This window comes from Colobus angolensis, unplaced genomic scaffold, assembly GCF_000951035.1.
Source record: "Colobus angolensis palliatus isolate OR3802 unplaced genomic scaffold, Cang.pa_1.0 Scaffold10, whole genome shotgun sequence".
Lineage (NCBI taxonomy): Eukaryota > Metazoa > Chordata > Mammalia > Primates > Cercopithecidae > Colobus > Colobus angolensis.
The window spans coordinates 22,260,179-22,265,842 of record NW_012110919.1 but is presented as its reverse complement, the minus strand read 5'-3'; positions in this window follow the sequence as shown (position 1 = coordinate 22,265,842).

Below are 5,664 nucleotides of genomic sequence, written 5' to 3'. Positions count from 1 at the left end.
AAACCCACTCGAACTAACTCAAAATGATTTTTTTTTTTTTTTGGGCCTCCTCAGCATCTGTTTCCCTTTCCTTCTTCCCAGCCGATCCCAATTTGTTCAGGTAACAGTCCTTCCCCGTTAAGCCTATGTAACCAGAAGCAGTTGAGTTTTACACACACCTCCAAGGTAGATCTCCATTAGTGTTAGCCAATCACAGCCATCCCATCCTCCTTGCCGATGACTGGGAATCTAAGTTTAAGCCAATTAGTGCATAGCATTCTCCCAGAAACTGCTACTGGTCCAGGAATAGGCATGCAACTGACAGTGGCCTATCAGACAGAAAGGAAGAACTTGGGTTGGATGGAGATGCTTTTCTACCCTTATGGATGCAAACACGAAAGCATGTTGCCCCTCATGTTGCTGGCAGCCCTCTGGCAACTATGAGGGAAGCCAGTGTGAGATCAAGGCTAACACATGATGGAGGGAGGAGCCTAAGGAGAATTACAGAACAATGTGGCTGGCACGGTGATCATACCATGCCTGAAATCCACCTTAGGAACAATAGGAACTCTGCACTTCCTATTATGTAAATGAATATGTTTTCTTGTTTTTTTAAGCCAGTGTGATTGCATGCTGCATCATATGAATACTAGGGCTACCTCACAAAGGTTGGAGGCAGATCCCATGAGGAACAAGAACCCAGAACTAGTAAGCTGTCAGAAACCAAGGCAGCTCCTCCCTCCAGCCCTCTCTGGAACCACCTGGTCTCTCAACTTGGCTTCTTTTTTTAAGGACTATTTTCTCTGCTGTCCCCTCTTCCTCCCATCTTGCTTCTTATGAGTTCCCATTTTAGAGCTCAGCTTAAAAAAAAATAAATAAATCAATGTCCTCATCTCAATTTCCTCATCTCTTCCCAAGAGATGCTCCAATGTCCTCCTCTCTTCCCAAGAGAACACAATTGTCCAAGCCTAGATTTGATGTCCTGGCCCAATGACGTGGGTCCAGGGGACCATGGTCAGGTGGCCCCCCACAGGGACTGTGAAAATAATTCTCACCAGGCGCAGTGGCTCATGCCTGTAATCCCAGCACTTTGGGAGGTCAAGGTGGGTTGATTGCTTTAGCCAGGAGTTCGAGACCAGCCTGGGCAACATGGCAAGACTCTGTCTCTGCAAAAAAATACAAAGATTAGCTGGGAACGGTGGCATGCACCTATAGTCCTAACTACTCAGGAGGCTGAGACAGGAGGAACACCTGAGCCTGGGAGTTTGAGGCTGCAGTGAGCTATGATCATGTCGCTGCACTCCAACCTGGGTAACAGAGCAAGACCGTATCTCAGAAAAATAAAAAATAAAAATAAAAATAAATTCTTAGAAAAGGGGGCATAGGCAGGGAGGACACAGTAGTGTAATGGAGAGAACTGCTCTGCTTTGTGCCCTGAGAAAAGCAAATAGACCTCTCTGAGCCTCAATTTGGTGTGACTGCTGGGACCAAATTGAGAACTTTAAAGTCTGCAAAGGTTGTGAAGCATTTCACCCCACCTATGGCATTCAGTAAAAACAGTACCAATCCACAAGCTAAGTGTGAAGTAGTCTGGATTCCCACTTCTGCTGTCGTGTATACTGAATAACATAACAAATCATTTTGGGGGGAAAAAAAGTGTGGATGTTCTGACTTCACTAGTGCCATTAGTCTCACTTCATTTGTTTTCTGGGTAACAAATAAACTGTTGTTGTTTTTCCTCAGCGAAGGAGGCCACTCCAGCCCCTTCCATCTTCCCCTGCCCTGCCGAGTGGCCTAATCTCCACACCTGTGGCATTCGAGGTCCCCCAATCCTCCCCCCTTCTGTGGTGGATTGGACGAGAAGAGAACACCTCACACAAGTTAAACCAATCAGAGCTCCTTTCCCAGGAAATGGAATCTGGACACAAAATTCCCTGGGAAACAAAGGATTGATGAATAGGTTAATGAGGTGTTGGGTGTTGGAGCCAACAGACTGTGTGAAGTCAGGCCAGGGTAGCCTACTTTTGCCAAGTCTACACTGCTGTGGCCGCACAGGCAGACCATGCACAAAGCCCTTCCCTCATGTTTTTCTTGCTAGCAAAGTCCTGATTTTTATTCTAGACTTGAGTGGAGGATCCTGGATCTCACAGGTCTGAAGAACTCATTGAGCCTACCTGAGATCTCAGGGTGGCCAATGAGAGGGGAAATCCGCTGGGAGAACTTGCTGGCCAAATGTCTCCAGTCCTCAGAGTCCATGATGTAAGCTGAAGTGCATGGGCCTACAGGTGGAGGGAGGTGAGTTCTCTTCCCACTGCAGAGCCACCAAAGCCCGCCAGATCATCCAAGGCCTAATGGCCTTCAATGCATTCCACGTCTGCTTAAGCCAGCTGGAGAGGATTCTGTTGTTTGCAACCGAGAACTATCAGATACAGGCTTTCTCTTCCAGAACCAGGTGCTTCAGGGGCTGCAGGTTGTGGTGCAGCCAAGTCCAAGAACCACACTGCAGACAACCAGTCCCAAAACAGCACAGAAATGGCATCAAAAAATTCTGATCACAGGCCAGGTGTGGTGACTCACACCTGTAATCCCAGCACTTTGGGAGGCCAAGGTGGAAGGATCACTAAAGGTCAGGACTTTGAGACCAGCCTGGCCAACATGGTGACAGCCTGTCTCTACTAAAAATACAAAAAAAAAAAAATTAGCCGGGCATGGTGGCACGCACCTGTAGTCCCAGCTACTCAGGAGGCTGAGGTAGGGGAATCGCTTGAACCTGGGTGGCAGAGGTTACAGTGAGCTGAGATTGCACCATTGCACTCCAGCCTGGGTGAACGAGGGAGATTCTGTCTCAAAAAAAAAAATTCTGATCACAAAGATATGAATCTCTTTAGGAGGTGGACTCTAAGTTCCTGAGGAACATGCACTTTGCCAAGAAGCACAACAAAAAGAGCCTGAAGAAGATGCAGGCCAACAACGCCAAGGCCATGGGTGCATGTGCCGAGGCTATCAAGGCCCTGGCAAAGTCCGAAGAGGCTAAGCCCAAGATCCCGAAGGGCATCAGCCACAAGCTTGATCGACCTGCCTGCGTCGCCCACTCCAAGCTTGGGAAGCTCAATCAACCTGCCTGCATCACCCCACTGGAGTGAAGTAGTGCGATTTCTGCTCACTGCAACCTCTGCCTCCTGGGTTCAAGTGATTCTCCTGCCTCGTGCTGGCACTACCAAGGGCCTCAGGCTCTGTCGGCCAAAGGCCAAGGCCAAGGATCAAACCAAGGCTCGGGGTCCAGCTTCACTTCCAGCTCAGGCTCCCAAAGGCACCCAGGCCCTAACAAAGGCTTGTCAGTAGAGGTCTCTGTCTGCCTACTTGAGGATGGGAGGACTGGTGTGGCCCCTGGGCTGTCAATCCCATGGGACTATTGTCCTCCTGTGCTCTTTGTACAAATAAACTGAGGCAGGAAAGAAAAAAGAACTGTCAGATGCAGAGACAGTGGCGATTGTTGACATCCAGAGTTTCCAATTCCTCCCCAGTGGGATCCAGAGCTGCACTCCTCTTGGCCTCCCTTCCAATTGTCAGAGGCATTTGAACCAAAGTAACTCCATCTTGAGTACGGGCTGGGTAAAATGAGGCTAAGACCTACTGGGCTGCATTCCTAAATGGTTAAGGCATTCTAAGTCACAGGATGAGACAGGAGGACAGCACAAGATACAGATCATAAAGACCTTGCTGATAAAACAGTTTGCAGTAAAGCAGCCGGCCAAAATCCACCGAATACAAGATGGCGACGAGTGATCTCTGGTCGTCCTCACTGCTGCTGTCCTACCAGAGTCATGACAGTTTATAAATGCCATGGCAATGTCAAGAAGTTACCCTGTATGATCTAAAAAGGGGAGGCATGAACAACCCACCCCTTGTTTAGCATATCATCAAGAAATAACCATAAAAATGAGCAACCAGCAGCCCTCGGGACTGCTCTGTCTATGGAGTAGCCATTCTTTTATCCCTTTACTTTCTTAATAAACTTACTGTCACTTTACTCTGTGGACTCACTCTGAATTCATTTTTGCAGGAGATCCAAGAACCCTCTCTTGGGGTCTGGATCCGGACCCCTTTCCTGTAACACAGTGAGGCACAATGGCGCAGTGGAGAGAATGCCAGAGTCCTGGATCTGCCACTGGTTTGCCGTGGTAGAAATAGACCTTTCTGAGTCTTGATTTATTGAGACTGCCAAGACCAAATGGAGAACTTTAAAGCCTGCAAAGACTGTGAAACATTTTACCCCACCCATGACATTCAAAATAAAAACAGGGCTGGGCACAGTGGCTCACACTGTAATCCCAGCACTTTGGGAGGCTGAGGCAGGCGGATCACCTGAGGTCAGGAGTTCAAGACCAGCTTGGCCAACATGGTGAAACCCCATCTCTCCTAAAACTACAAACATGAGCTGGGTGTGGTGGTGCTTGCCTGTAGTCCCAGCTACTCGGGAGGCTGAGGCAGAAGAATCGCTTGAACCCGGGCAGTGGAAGTTGCAGTGAGCCGAGATCACACCACTGCACTCCAGCCTAGGTAACAGAGTGAGAGTCCATCTCAAAAAACAAACAAACAAACAAAATAAAAACAGTACTAATCCATAAGGTAAGTGCCAGTCATTATCTCAGTGACAGACTTCTCACACAGGTGTACATTCTTCAGAAAACATTTTGGCCTCACACAGCAAGAGTTACAAAAACGTTTATATTCTTCAACCCAGGAAACCTAAATGTGGAGATTCAGCCTAAGAAAATAAGTCAAAGTTGGGGATTTTGTTTTTGTTTTTGTTTTGAGACAGAGTCTCCCTCTGTCACTGAGGCTGGAGTGCAGTGGCACTATCTCAGCTCACTGCAACCTCCACCTCCCAGATTAAAGCGATTCTCCTGCGTTAGCCTCCCGAGTAGCTGGGGCTACAGGTGTGCACCACCACACCCAGATAATTTTGCATTTTTTAGTACAGATGGGTTTTTGCCATGTTGGCCAGGCTGGTCTCGAACTTCTGACCTCACACGATCCACCTGCCTTGGCCTCCCAAATGCCTGGGAGTACAGGCATCAGCCACCGTGCCCGGCCAAGTCAAAGATTTTTAAAATTCAAAGGCACTCTTGTGTTCTCCTCTCTCTGTGCCCTTTGATGGTATGACAAAGACGTTTAAAGACGTTTCTGGTATTTTTTAAAATTCTAAGACAATGTTAACTATATGGTTATTGGCTAGAAATCCTGAGTTATCAACCGTACATGTTCATAGTTTGTAAAAAAAAGAACAAAACAACCAAGACAAACTCTTGATGCTCCTCACTTGGCAACGAGGCCGTGGGGGAAGATGGCTTTCGATGGAGTGGTAGCTCAGGGCGTTCACTGTGAGACTGGCCCTGTTGATTCCGTAGTAAGCATCTATTTAGCTTCAGGTGGTCTTGTTTCTGTATAGATATAGCATTCTGCTGCCATTCTTAGCTATGGACAAAGTGGGATCAGCTGGCATGAGAAGTATTTGGGGTTTTTTGTTGTTGTTGTTTGTTTTATTTATTTATTTATTTATTTGAGACGGAGTCTTGCTCTGTTGCCCGGGCTGGAGTGCAGTGGCTGGATCTCAGCTCACTGCAAGCTCCGCCTCCCAGGTTCATGCCATTCTCCTGCCTCAGCCTCCTGAGTAGCTGGGAC